Source organism: Chinchilla lanigera, unplaced genomic scaffold, assembly GCF_000276665.1.
Source record: "Chinchilla lanigera isolate Chin_1 unplaced genomic scaffold, ChiLan1.0 scaffold00003, whole genome shotgun sequence".
NCBI classification, from domain to species: domain Eukaryota; kingdom Metazoa; phylum Chordata; class Mammalia; order Rodentia; family Chinchillidae; genus Chinchilla; species Chinchilla lanigera.
The window spans coordinates 35076799-35092621 of NW_004955404.1; the positions used below are offsets into that span (position 1 = coordinate 35076799).

Here is a 15823-nt window from a genome sequence, read left to right on the forward strand (position 1 = left end):
CTCCTCGATGGAGATGACGGTCTGGCCAGAGGGAGAAGGCAGACCATGCCTCAAGCCCTCTCATTCCTGTTGGACTAACTGGGAGCATGGGTCTGAGCTCTGGGGCCTCCACTTCAGAGGGCAGACCGATCTCCAGTGGTCTCCTTTGCATCGAGGGCATGGCCCATGGGGCCTCTTAGGTAGAACCTCTCTTTTCAAAGGAAAGCTCTATACATTTATACCCTTGAATCTGCAGTGGTGGGGTCTTGCTAATTCCTTGAAAGCATCTCTCAAGGCATCTTTCTTCCTATCCTCCCTGGGCAAAGTATTTGGTTTTCTTTTAGTGGTGCTAATCTCTTTAGCAGCCGCACATCCTTTGGCTTGAATTTTATACACAGTTTTGCCTCAGCCAAAATATACATTTTATAATTTCTCTGCTTTCCATTTTGCCTCCAATTTTCATTATAAATGTAACTAAAAATGCAGCCAAAGTTATCCAGGCCACAGCCTGAATGTTGGGCTGTCTTGAAATTTTCTCTGTTATAATAGTTCATCCTTATCCTTAATGCATCTCTTACAAAGTCTTAGAACATGGGCAACATGTAGACAAATTTTATGCCAGAGTGTAACATTTATGACCTCTAGTCCAATTACAAAAGAGTCCTTGTTCTCAACTGAAATATTGTGAGTCTGAGTTTAACTGTCTACATTCTTTTCAACATTATCATCTGAAATCTGACCAGGCTCACCCATTAGACTGTTTGGTACATTCAAAAGCTTCTCTAGGTTGCCTCTCCAAACCTTTCTAAACTCCTTCCACAAACATTTCCCAAAGGCTCTGAACCACATGGTCAGGTAGAGTCACAAGAACTACTTCACTTCTCTGACAAATTTTCTTTATTAGTCAGTTTTCCCACCACTGGGTCCCAATATTGCACACCTAACATTGAAAGAAGGAAACATTTGGTTTAGCTCAAGATTTCAGGCAACTAAGTATATGTAGGCAGGCTCCAAGGCAGAAATCTGGTAGCTGTGGTGGAGCCAAACTTCTTAGTTCATGGGACTCAAGAAGCAGAGAAGTGAAAAAATAACAGAGAAGGAAGAGTAAGGAACCATATAAAGTACCCAGGACCACTCTTTCAAGACCCACCCAGGTATACCCAGGATTGTGCTTTACTAATTTGCTACATGCTTTTTAAATCAATAAAGTGGATGTAGTAGTATTAGTGGTCACTCCATCACTGACAAAATAGATAAGATAATCAGGTTATAAGGAGAAAAGATTTACTGTGGCTCACAATGTGAGAGATTTCAATCCATAATAGCTTACTCTTATCATTTTGGGCTGGTGGAGAGCCAGAGCATTATGGTGGGGAATATATGGCAGAGCAAAGTTGCTTACCTCAGTACAGCCATGAGAAGAGGGGACCATATCCCCTTCAACCAGATCCTCCCACTGACCTTCCTTCCTTCCCATAGACCCCACTTCTTAGAAGTTCTTCAACCCCCCAGTAGTTCCACAGCCAGGTGACCAGGCCTTCAACACATGACCTCCTGAAGGAAGTTTAAAATCCAAACCATAACAAGTTTGAGAATCTTACACAATTTTATTTCTGAAAGTATTTCCTGTCCCCATATATTAAGACCTTAGTCATGCCAATTGGCTATATTCTGACTATACTTCACTCTGCACTCAGGTTTTTTTTCCTGTCTTATCTTTGTTAGAGTGTTTATAGTACTGTGTTGCATTTGTTATTTATCCATGAGTATTTCTACAGTGAACAATTTCTAATTTGTGTAATTTGCCAACCGAACCACTTGGCAGAACAAAATAAATTCATATTTCTGGATTCATTTGGTTTCATAAAAAGTCCCTAAACAAATTTACCATTAAATTTAGCAGTTGTGAAAATAGTTTTATTATTGAAAGAAATAATATCTTCTTTTTTAGGTTGTTGTTATGCTAGGCACTAAATTTTTCTAATGTAAAATAACATTAAAAGGCAATATGAGCTTTTCGTGTTTATCAAAGAAGTACAGGGAAAAAACTTATACATTTGGTTTGCTTTTTAGAGGATGAATCATTTTATCGTAAGAATGAAAATTTTAATCGTTCTCAAATCCCACTGGTATTGTCATTATATGAGATTGTATTTTAATGTATATGCTACGTACAATTTATTAGTCTTAAAGTCCTTAGATTAAAATGGAGGTAATAGGGGCTGGGGATTCAGCTCAGTGGCACAGCGCCTGTCTGGCAAGGGCAAGGTTGTGAGTTAGATTCCCAGTACTGAAAAAAAAAAAAAAGTAAAATGAAGGTAATAGATAACAGAAGTAAAAGTAAAACTTCAAGGTTTTATCTGATGTTTACATTCTTGTGAAATTATACTATACAAAGACAAAAAAGCAATGAAAGATCTTTTACTTCCTTGAATAATGAACTTCTTGTTTCTTCATCTAAACCTTCTAGTGGTAGTATTAAAGTAAAATAATACTGGGCACGGTAGTGTACACCTGTAATCCCAGCCCTCGGGAGGCTGACGCAGGAGGATCACCACAAATTTGAGGTCAGCTTGGGCTACATAGTAAGCGCAAGTCCAGCCTGAACTACATAGCTTGACCCTGTCAAATCCCCCACCCCCAAAAAGTAAATTAATAATTGAAACATGGAATAGTCACTCAATTAACTAAATATAACAGATATACATGCCTGTATACCTATCTGTACCTATATACTTATCAAGCCGTGTGTGTGTGCACAAGCACACATTGCTTAGAAATTTGTCAAATGCATTAGCCTTTATTAGGCTATTTTGTCTATATTAACATATCTACTATATTGTTAAGATGCTTCTTTGACAGATATGTTTATAAACTTGACATTTCTCTGTAAAAGAAAACTAAATGCATGAAGATAGTCTGAGACTAATGTATCTCACTCGGAAGTACTTTTTAGAAATCTATTACTTTACTTTACACATGTTCTTTGAGAACCTCGTAAATACCAGTCACCATTCACAGTACAAGGAATACAATATCCAAGAATACAGAGAGGAATCTTAAAGAGTTTGTAGTTCAGTGAGGGGGAGGGGTGCATATACAAGGAAACATTGGATGTGGTAATAATGCTGGCATGGTATGAACTGAATATACCATGCGCATGAACAGCTCACATAAGATTGAAATAGTTCTACCGCGTCATGAGACATGCCCAACTAAAACTGCCATTTCTGCAAGGTTAGAAGTCATAGACAGCCTGGTCCCAATTATCATGGGCCACACCCTCTCAGCCAGGCCCTGCATGAGCTTGCAGAGGCATGGACCTTACTCTTCTACCTTCTCCACTAACCATTCAGGAATTTTTATCCACGCTGCCCCTCCTTACTTCCTCTGCCTTTCCAAGTGAGATTCTTCAATGATGCTACATTTTCTACCTCAAATGCATAATTTCTGCATGATTAAAAAAATCCTCAAAATGTATGTGAGGCATACAGGTTGGAATACATAGAGTGCAAACTAGAAAAACAACAGAAATTACTTCAATGAAAACAAATAGCTTGATAGTTTATTTAATTTGAATTTTAAAGCAATTTTAAAACTTCCAAAAACAATTTGTCCAAGTGAAATTTAAAACTTGTGATAAGGAAAATTTAAGCAAGATTTCTCATTTCTGTATTAATTTTTGAGACAACAGATATAGTTGTCATAATGTAGCACACTAAAATTCTAGTAACTGTAGTTTTATCCATCTGCCATCATTTTTGTGTGCTACAGTGAATGAATGGTTATAACTTGGAAGGTAGATTTTTAAAACTTATATATAGTAAAGACTAAAGAATTTACATTGTGTTTTATGCTCTGAGAGTTGCAAAATAGCAGCTGTGCCATTTAAGAATCCTCTTTTCGCCAAGGGAAAAGTGCTGACAATGACATAAACATACACTCCTAACTTTTTATATTTCCCTAAATCCTAAAAATTAGTGCTCTCCTTTGCATTTTTATATTACCGTGTTATAAAGCAGTTAGTTTTAAAGGAAAAAGACATAAAATCTCAATAGGTAAAAGGGATATAAAGGTCACTTAATTTAACCTCCTGTCAATATCTTGGGAATAATTTCAGTAATATTTCTGATGAGATGCTTACCTGCTTTGCAGGCACAACACACGCTCTGTCACGGCAAACCTACTACTGTCCACAACAGCTAACAGGAACTTTTGATAGATGAATTAAACCTTAATATAATATGCATACACTCACTAGTTCTTTTCAGTACATGGGGATAGTAAATGCATTTAACTTGAAAAGATTGATATTTTAAAATTTCAATTTTATCTCTTATAAATAACTTTATATGCTGGATTCACATTTCTAAAGTGGAAACTGAAAACAGAGGCATTCTTTATTACATACCTTATCATTCATTCCGACTTAACAAACTTGAAATGTAAACTAAACCTAGCTGAAAATGATCTATTTTGTGATTAGAACAAAGGAAGGGCTTTGTTTATTAATTCAATTTATTAATTCACTACGCTTGGAAATAAATTACATGAGATAATCAACCAATCCATAATAAAAAAAAAAAACTCTTGCTAGGCATGGAGGTGATACCAGGAAACAAGACACAGAGTTCCTTCCCTCGAAGTTTTTATATTAAACACTCTGAAAGAAAGAAACATTTCAGTGGATTTGCTTAATGACAGTTTTCGATGACTTAGATTATTTGAAATACTTCCAGTAATTTGTTGTGAGTGGGATGGGTAAAATTTAATTGTTTCAAGCTAGGGCAGCTGAGATGTAGAGTTACTGAGTTTGACCTCAAGAGAATTTTCACATTCACATACCGTGCTGCTCTCTCTCGAGCTTGTGGTGAGGGGAGGTGCAAGTGAAGGATTTATTAAAGCACACCTGTGCATTGAATGAGTCATTCTACTTAGCAAATTATCAGACTTATATAAATGAATTCTTTTGGACCAGCAAGCTGATGTCTAGCTTGGGCAGTACACCTGCAGCCTGCCGCTTGCTGTCAGAGCAGAGCAGTAAGCAAGTACTGCAGAAACTCAGAGCTGGGAGGGGGCATACGAGGGCAGTTCGGGCAAAAGTAAGGTCTGACATGGAGGAGAATGATTTGAAAAGCTCAGTACAGTTTTTGCACTGGAAAATGAGGCAAACTCGTGGTTAGGAGTTCAGAATAAGGAAATTCAGGAGAAACTATATTGGCACAAGTGCAAAAGATACATAGCAATATTGAGGGTTTAGTGGAAAAGTGGGTAAGTCAAGAGATCTGTCCTTTCTGTAGTGAATGTCTTGGTCAGTAGTTCTATTTCTTTTTTTTTAATAATCTTTAAGTGAGCTTTATAATTTACTCCACTGAATGCAGCTATCAATGTAAAAGTGATACTCTGAAGGCTGACTATCTGTCACAAGGGAAGTACAAACTTTGTTGATACCATGACATTTGTTAAAACTATACTGTAGAGAAATTTCTGGAGGATTTTCTGCATAGACTACTTAATTTTTTCGTATTATTAAATGTATATGATACTCATGGTTTGAGTTCTCTAATTCCATTTAAGGAGATACTGGAGCTTTGTTTCTGGGATGGGTACCTTAAGGAATAAGTGACCATATGTGTCAGTGGAATTAGATAGTTTGAGCAGACACTGACTATTTAAGAAGTCCATTGGCTGGATTTTAAGGAGTAGGTCCATTTTTAAACAAGAACAGAAGTGAAATTGAAAATTTCTATATATTTTCTCCCTAAGATAATTTTTAAGTAATTATTTCTTTACCTATCTGAACACACATACACCATATATTTTTGAAATGCATATGAATATTTTGTATTTATATTTCCTGGTGCTCTAAAGCAAGGCTATCTGAGTTGAAATCCAGGCTGTTGTCTTTACTATAGCTGATTTACTGTCACAAGGGAACCTTTTTTTTTTTTTTTTATTTCTAGCTACTCCTGTGTGAAATGAGGATAACACTAGTAACAATCTAACGGAAATGTGGTGGGGATGAAATGAGTCAATGTGTGTAGAATGTTTAGAACATAGCTTTGTGCCCATAAGAAGTAGCCAATCTGTGCCAGCTATTTGGGTCATAATGATGATGATGATCGTCGTATCAGTGTTGCTGCCTCTTTGAAAGATGAATGACTTCAGAGAATCTTTACAGAATAGCATCACTTTTCTATTTTTTATAATACACAATTTCAAATATACATAAAATTAGAACAGGGTAATCAACCCCTATAACCACCATTCAGCTTTAACAATGATCTACTTAAGACCAATCTTGTTTCTTGATTCTTCTACTATTTCTCCCCTCCATAATTTTGAAACAAATCCAAAACATTTAATTTTTTATCTTTTCCACTTTTCGTTATGCTTTCATCAAATTTTTTCCTTTGTGTATTTTCAGAATGTAAACTTTAAAAATAGAGATACATTTCCTCAAATAACAAACATTGTCTTTATCATTCTGAATTCCCAGAATACTTATTACATACCTACTTAGGCTTCGTAGTTATCATATATGCGTGTATGTATATTTATGGGTATGTTTATTTTCAGAGTCATGCAAAATGTTCTCCCTTGTATTTCCTTTTGCTAGACACTATAACATTTAATGAAAAATACCTGAGAATCTACAAATTTTGGTTTGAAAAGTTTTGAGTCAATCACTTAATTTACTTGTTTCCTCTGAAAAACTGAAGAGTATAGACCAAGTGGCTTCTAAAAATAATTGTTTTAAATTCCATGAAAATTTTAGCCTAAAACTCCTGGGGAAAACAGTTTAAATAATCCAGTACTCAAGAGCTATTTTATATTTTAAGGAAATCATTTGGGAGGTGTTCTGTTTTGCTCACTTAGCAATAGTACTCATCTTCTGTTTGAACATTCCTAAATGAATTAGAACGGTGAAGCAGTGACAAAAAAACAGGATTATCGCACCCTAGCACCCTGCAATGGTGCTCCCGGATTCTCCTCCCTTTTGATTTACTTTTACAGCAATATTAATTTTGAAAAGGCCTTGGATTATGGGACACTCCCCCAACCTCACAGAAAAAAATCTCAAAGCACATGTCAGAAACTCATTTTTGGCAGATGTAAATTTAAGTAAATTGGCCAAGGTCACAGCACAATAAGGGCAGAGTTATCAAGGGAATGCAGTTTCCTGCTTTTTCCACCATCCATGAAATTAGAGTAACTCCACCCCTGAAAATGAAAGAGTTTACTTTTTATCTGAAATTATAAACTATGATTTGGAGATTTAAGCTTTCACAAGTGGTCTTTAGGGCTACAAAATGTTTATGTGTGCATTATTCAACTACTATTACTGCACATATTACAACCTATACAATTTGTTTTAAAAGGAGAGTGCATTTTTTGTTTGAGCTGAACCATCAGATTTTCTTTTTATGTGGCATGACATGATGAAGAAGCTATCTGTAGAAATAAAACTAGTTCACTTTCTATGGGCGAGCGCAGACTGTAAAGTAGATTATTAAAGTACACAGAAATAGAAAATTAGATCAGAAATGATGTTTTACTGTGAGGTCTTCTTTGGGCCTTATAAAATGAGAAAGAACTAACCTTGTTCTATTTCTGAGTCCTGAAAAAAGCCTTGTAGCAGGCATATCACCTTTAATTAGGTTTCTGCTTTTGGGAAGCATTTTACCAGCCCCCTTTCATTTATTTTTAATGATGTTATCACTAACAGGCAAACAGTCCCTTAATAAAACAAAAACAGTTTCTATATAAAGCCTGGTGTACATGTCCTGAGTCAGTCATCTAAAAACAAATGTTATGATTGTTTCCCTTGTGCTCTTAGAACCCTTAATGGCCCTACTGTGCAGATATGCAAAACATCAGCCAAGGAAATATAACCGTGTCTGTTATGCAGCTTTCAATAAATGCTTTTCCATATTCACATGCAGTATCAGCAGTAAGGCTGAACCTACAGGGTCATAGAATAGACAGAAAGGTCAATCAAGTGGATCTTTTCAACGTAAGCTATTCCAGCTCTTTTTGAAACACTTGTTACCTTAAGAAAGAAGCAGAGATCAAAGCTACCCAAAACTTTTGAAAATTAGGTCGACTGAATTGTGTGTGTGTGTGTGTGTGTGTGTGTGTGTGTGTGTGTGTGTGTGTGCACATGCGCTAGATGTTATTCTACCTTTAACAAGAAATCTCAAGTTTTGGAAGGAATAAAAAAGGTATACACAAATACCTGAGTGGTTCTTAAGTCTTCTTAATTATCTTCTCAGATGAATTTTCAGTCAGCGCCGAGTTTAGAAATATTAGAGTACAACTTCATCCCAGAATTTTCTTCACACAGAAACCTCTAAAACATATACAGAAAAACTAGAAATTCAAGACTCTGTTTTGAGAGTAGTGGCAGAAAATATGTTTTTCCAATTACTGTTTATTGGAATGATTAGAGTTCCTCATTTCTTTGAGCTGTTATCCCTGCCTGGTTTCCTCACTCAAACCTGCTTGGTTTCCTCAGTTCTTCTGTCTCTCTCATGTAACCCAAATATAATTTCTTTATTTTTTCTGAGTAATAACTAGATGTCATTTAAATCATTCTTTTGGTACATACCTTTACTTAGATTGTAATTGCATGCTTCAAAATATATCTTCCTAGCCATGTATGATGGCACATAATTCCAGCACTATAATCCCAGCATTCTGGGAGGCAGAGGTAGAAGGACTGCAAGTTTGAGCCCAGGCTAGGCAATTCAGTGAATTAGTGAGATCTCATCTTAAAATTAAAAATAGGGAAGCTGGGGGTTGGGGATGAATCTCTATGCAAAAATCCTGGGTTTAATCCTCAGTAACACACACACCTTATTCCTACAGCATCCTCCTAACTCAGGATAATATCTGTGAAATTGTCTTGTAATTAAGAGTGGTTCTCCAAGATGAATATATTTTTTACTTTTATATCCATGTGGTATAACTTTTTTTTTTTTTTTCCCGGTACCAGGGATCCAACTCACGGCCTTGCACTGCGGGTCAGGCACTGTACCGCTGAGCTAAATCCCCAGCCCCTGCACATGGTATAACTTAAGATGGGAACAAACTTTGCATTTGTGCATTCCTCCAGTTTTTGCCTCCTTGACTTCATTCACATATTTTTTCTTCAGAAGTTAGGAGAAGCTTACACCATGTGGGGTGGCTGAAAGTACAAGTATGTTCTCTCTTCATCTAAGTAGTAGCCCCCAACTTTCATCCGCTTCTTAAAGGTGAACTATCCAGATGGTATTTGCATATATGTCTGCAATGGTAGTTGTAATAAGCACGCAGTGAATATTTTATGAATCACATTAAGTAAAATTACAAGCTTGGTGTATTTTTTAAGAAAATCTCCTGCATCTGCAAACATAGACCTTGCATAGGTTTTACCTTTATTCTCCCAAACTCAAAATCCAAAGTCCTAGTGCTGTTTGATATATATCCACAAAATCTTTTAAGTGTTTTTAAAGTACCTCCTCCTCTATTTCTATGATATCTATACTTTTCTAAATAAGTCAACACAAATTTCCTCCAGTTTCTGCTCTTAAAGAAAAACTGATATACTAGTTCATAGCCTTAGCCCTTTTTCAATTTATTTCTAGCACAGTTAATGTTTACTGTTCACCAAGCTAACCCAGGTTTAGCTTATACAAAGTAACTGCTGTATAGAGAAATAATTCTGTTATCACCATGATGCATTTTTATTACCAGCGCTATCAGAAAGAAAGAATACAGAAACCACAGGCCTATCACACGAAATAAAGGGTTTCCTCAGTGCCACATGGAGACCAAGTTTCCAAAATGAAATTTATAAGAGATTTGATTAATCATTCTATTGGCCAAAATGTATATTTCAGTTAAAATTTCATTATATGCTTTATTGTAATATTTCATAAAGTACTTTCACAAATATAATCTGATTGATATAAACTATAATCCTTTGAAATCGTAATCATCTTTCTTTTCTTAGTGATACATGTTTGTACTACATGATTAAGTCTACCAAGAGGAGTTTCTACATCTACATATTTTAATTCTTTTCCGTCACCTCCCCTTTCCCGCATCCTGAATCTTTCTAACTCTTCTTCCCCTTTGCATTTGCAAAAGCTCCATATCCATTTTTTCTCAACTATTTTTAAAAATCCTTTTTTCCTGCCTTCCCTCCTCTCTGCCTCCATCCCTTCTTCCTCTTCCCATTTGAAAAAGATCTTTCTACTTCCTAAGTTCTCTTTTATTTTGGTCTTTATTCACATTCCAGGTTTCTCCCATAAGAGAAACCATGTGATATTTAAACTCATGTGACTGATTTATCTCACTTAACAGTATGGGATCAAGGTGCATCCATTTTCCTACAAATGTCTCAAATTTAATTTTCTTTATGGCAGAGTAGCACTCCACTGAATATAAATACCACATTTTCTTTATCCATTTATCTGCTGGCGGGCATATGGGCTGTTTCTAAGATTTAGCTGTTATAAACTGTGCTGGTATAAACATGGGCAGGCATGTAGCATTGTAGTATGGGACCTTAACTCTTTGGGGAAGATACCTAGAATGTGAATAGCTGTGTCAAGTGGAATTTCTGGTCTTAGTTTTTGTGGAATGCTCCATACTGGTTTCTGTACTACTTTACATTTCCACCAAAAGTGAAATAGTGTTCCTTGTGCCTCCACAGCCTCATTAGCATTTGTTAATGGTTGATTTCATTATTCTAGCCACTGTTTATGGGATGAGATGGAAACTCAGTGTTGTTTTAAATTGCATTTCTTGAATGGCCATCAGTGTTGAACATCTTTCCCTGTATTTATTGACCATTTGCACTTCTTCATTTGAGATGTGTCTGTTCATTTCAGATGCCCATTTTTGGGTTGGGTCTTTAAATTAGGGGGAGTTTAATTTTTTGAGTTCTTTTATAGTCTAGCTTTTACTTCTCTTTTTGATAAATAAATCTAGTATGTGTCATGTAAAGAGATAGCTCTGTTGCTCTACTATTTGCCAGAACTTTGCAGACCCCTGATCAGAGTGCATACTTGCAGAATCTAGCACTGTTTGTTCTTCAAATTGCCATAGGTGATTCACATCTAAGATTACATTGCCAATTTTATTAAAACTTTTGTAATAATATTAAATCAATAATTTGAAGAAAGCTTAAAGTCAAATATGTAATATGTAATATGTAATTCAAACCCAAAGTGAAATAAGTCTTATTGTAAAGCACCTCTACATATTTTATACACATTGGAAAATACATAAAAGTCATGTGAATCTGAATGTAATGTTTCCTCATTTGTAAGAATTCCTTCTTTGCTCAAGTGAAAATAGAAAAAAATTCTGTGGTATTTTCAGACCTAAGATTAAATTTTGGGCTCTGATCATTCAAATTTGCTTTCAGGTCTTTTGTCAAATTAAACTCATAGTGCATAAAGTAGGACTGAACCAGTATTCAAGTTATAATTGAGCTCAGTTTAAATGTCTGTGTCTTATGTATAGATACGGTATTCAAATTTTTTCATAAGCACAAATCCTTAATTGGTAGATTATTCATGCCTCTACTCCAATTGAAATCTTGGCTGATGAGTCTTTGAAAAAAAGCAGAAATGTATCTTTTTACACATTTGCAATGCAGATGTATTAAAACAACCAAGAAACATTCATCTTTTTGATAAAGAATTATCCACTTCTGAATGTAAAGTACCATATTCTCCAGAATTTTTGTCAATTTTTTAACTCCATACAAATTCCCAAACTCTTGTAAAGATATAATTTGGAGACTTTCACATTGAGATGAATAGTTATGAATCCCCTTAAAATGAATAACTTTCTAATAGTGAGTATTGTTCCACTTGGAATTTACAATGTGATAAAAGACATTAGAAATCAACACACACAGATACAGACACACACACACACACACACACACACACACACACAGAGATGCACACAAGAAAGAATATGTAATTCAAACCCAAAGGGATTAGTTATGAAAATAACAACTGAGTTTGATTTTATTAACAGGAAAGAAAACATTTTAAAAGTAGAGGCTCATTATTTTTTTAAACATCGTTGTTCCTTAGGATATCCTGCTAAATTGTTATGCGTGATAAGATTGGAGGGGGAGAAAAGCTTGTCTTACAGAGTTATCAATCTTACTGATGGTCACTTATTAAAAAGTGACTTAAATATGAGTAGAATTGTGAGATACTGTGATGAGGATAAAATATCACTTTTTCACCCTTAGAGTTTTAAAATTTAAAAAATATATTTCTTTCATTTACACCTTCTTTTTTATCTATTATTCAAATTGATTATATGTGGTTAAAATGTCAATATATTTTTATGATATAGTTGTTAGGATTCTAATCAGTACTTTTTCTGGTTAAAAAATAAATTTTTTTTTTTTAGAAAATCACTGTATTTGTTGTAACAGAATTAAACCTTGAGACTCTATAAAAATTAATAACTAGTCTTTGTAGGTGTTTAAGAATAACAACTCTAGAGTAGTAACATTAGCTTGTCTCTTCTAGCATTTGAGGCTGTCTACATTGCCTAACTTGGGCAGCAGTAGTCTAGTTCCTACCTCTTCAAAATGTCTCTTTCATTTCTTTGTGTCTTATTATTTAAAATCTCCCTGTGCTTTTGCCTTACAACACTTATGAATTAATAAATCCTGAGGTGAGCGATTTCCTAATCTCGTTTCTTAATTATTTATGTGAAAGGCCTTTTTTCCCCAAATAATATGATGTAACCAGGTTTCCGTAACTAGACATGGACATATATTTTGATGGTCAAAATTCAACTCATGACAGGCACCTAAAGGAATTGCTTGTATAGCTCTTCCAACTTTGTAGAATTAGTCTGCAGTTCTTTAAAATAAAATATACAAACAAAAATATATATTAAATTGACAAATGGTATAATAATTCCAAAATTGGGGTGTCTGATGAGCCAAATTTATTTATTTAGTGACAAGGTCTCACTGTACAGTTCAGGTGGTGCTTGAACTCACTGTATAATTCATACTGGCCAAAACGCTTCTAGCAATCCTCCTGCCTCAGCCTCTCAAGTGTTGGGATTACAAGTGTGCACCACCCTGCTGGGCTGAGCCAACCTCCTTTTAAAGATTAACTTTAAAAATACATGAAGATAGAACAATTTAAAACAAGATGTTTTGTGAATTTTTGCTTCATAATTATTCACACTTTAAAGTCAGTGGAGATTATGTGACATCAAAAGTGCCATAATTTTTGATCTCTAAAGGTTTTGCCTTAATCTTCTTTGAGCATTTAGAATATCAAATGTCACTTTTATATAAAAAGTGAGAACTGTATTCTCAACCTTATAGTCTTTGTACAAAGAAGTAAAAACGGTTTCTGATGATGTTAATTGTCATAAAATGACTAGCTTTTTCTTAGTAGAATATTGATGTCCAAAGGAATATTTTTGGTTTGTTTAAACTTTAATTATTTGTCTTCTTTTAAAAGGTGTGTATCGATCTTAAGGATCATCCCTTTCATCTTATTTTTAAGTGGTCATTGTGCCCTAAATTTGATTGTTTCTTACCTATATATTGAATTATAGTGGCCTTATGTAGTATTACTGTGTACAATGATAAATGAATGAATGAATCACACACATTTTTACCCAGTGAGTGTTCTCTCTCACAGTGCTGGAACTAAGAGGACTGATGTTCCATTGAAACAATAACATAAAAACTGTGCCTATGTTCATGCACACACACACACACACACACACACATACACAAACACAAATACAGGACAGCGTTGTCCTTTACTGGAATGAAGAGTATATAAAGGAATAATGATGGAAGGTAAAACATTTTGCTAACTTCAAAAATGAGCTGGTTAACAATTGCTCACTGAAGTCTACATAAACTCTTGAAGCTTTCAGGTTGTGTTTTTCACCTTCTGTGTCTAAGATGTAGCATAATATTAATTTTAAATAAATATTGACTACATAAATGTTGATATAATGTGTGATTTAGTGATTTAATTAGCATAACAAGCAAATACATTCTAACACAAATGCATTGCAGTTAAATCAAATAGTCATGGGATGGTGGGACTTACAATCTAATGTGCGTATACATATACATATGTATATGTTCACTGATTCTTTTTATTTGTTGGATAGTCTTTAATAATTGTGTAGTCATAGATGCAAAGACTAAAAACAACCTCAGGTGGTCATCTAGTTCTATGCCTTTTTTTCAGGAGACAAGCAATTACTAGTCCCATGATCTATTAAGCCACATTTTCCTTAGTATGTGACAGCTAAGGTGATGCTGATCAAAAAATACTGCCCTCCATTCTTAAACAATTTCACATGCACATAGATGTTTAACAAGCCTTTTTTCAAAGCTATTATGAGAAAACACTAGCAGCCTTGGTCTGGAGGAGTAATTTATGATAGCTAGGTAAATGGTGTCCAAGATCACCTTGCTCACATTAGCCAGCAGGTACCTCTACCCCTCACTGCAGTCTTTCTTAAACCCTGGTGACAAGTGTGATTAAAAAAATAACAACACTCTGAGTCCTTCTTTAGTTGCTAACTGTATTCTTTTTGTTTGTTTGTTTGTTTGTCTGTTTTTGAGTACATCCCTCCTGCCTCAGGTCGTGTCAGTAAGTTACCTGAGGAGGGTGGGGAGGAGAAACTGCACAGGAGTGGGTGAGCGTGACAGGAGTGCAGTTAAAGGGAGGCCTGTGTCTGTCCCCTCCCTCCCCAAGCTCTCTTCCCTTTTGGTTCATTAACTAGGAATGTGGGAAGGTGAGGGAGATGAATTTAACTTGTTCTGACACTAGTGAGAGACAGGAAAGTGTGGCCGCTTCCATAATATTTCTGCCCCGGAGAATGGTAATTGGAAAATGTGTTATGTGTTTGGGTGTTGCATTGAAAAATAAAAGAATGATCAAGGAGAGCAGCAGAATCAAATTACAAGCATAAGACAACTGTGCTGAAGTTTTTAGCCACTTGTGAAATTGAGAGATACTATCAGGACTGTGCAAATACATTGCTCTGATTAAATTTCCTGGGGTGAAATATGAAAATATTTATAAAACTGAGAATTCTGCCCTGAATAAATTTTTCTCTATGATTATGATAAACTAAAACAAGCCATACCTGGTATTTACTTAGTTAAAAAAAACTATAGAATGGCAAAATAATAATGAATTAAATAAAAATACTTTACTGTGAGAGTAAAGAATCTATATTCAGGTATTATTCTAAGTTGCTAAAATACTGAAGAATATTCAACCAACAAGGTAAAGACTAATTTATCTAAGAGGGTTTTAAAATGTGATTTTCTAAATACTGTTATGGTAGTAACCTGTTTGTTTTTTCTTCAGACCTTTTTCATGTTTAAAAGCTATAGTTTTTCAATATCAAAATAAACAATGTCTACTTTTAAAAGAATTAAACCTTTAGCTCTAATGAGAATGAATAATTCAGGTATTATTCAGAAAGAATATATTTGGATTCTAGTTTTTCTTTACCAATGTGAAATAAAAGATTTTAATTGCAGATTTTTTTCTAAGTTTCTTAAGAATATATTTGAAGAAATCATTGATATAAAAAGGATTAATTAAGAAACATCCTGATACACAAAGCATTTCTCTTATATAAATCTCTAGAAATATTCTTTTGTCAATCCAAAGAGAGCAAACTAAAATGAGATAATTGGGAAGGTGCCCATAAAGTCAGCCTGAATATATTATCACAACTATATATGAGATAATATTTGTTTTAAAAAGATTCTATAGCACTGTAAACTCAGTCTCATTAGAGACTGCATTTAAAA

At 34.7% G+C, this 15823-nt stretch overlaps 1 protein-coding gene across 1 annotated transcript in view; it reads left to right on the top strand.

Moving 5' to 3' along the window:
* Dach1 (dachshund family transcription factor 1) overlaps window positions 1-15823 on the top strand; it is a 378258-nt gene that overhangs the window by 337019 nt on the left and 25416 nt on the right. The gene's annotated exons all lie outside the window — the stretch shown is intronic.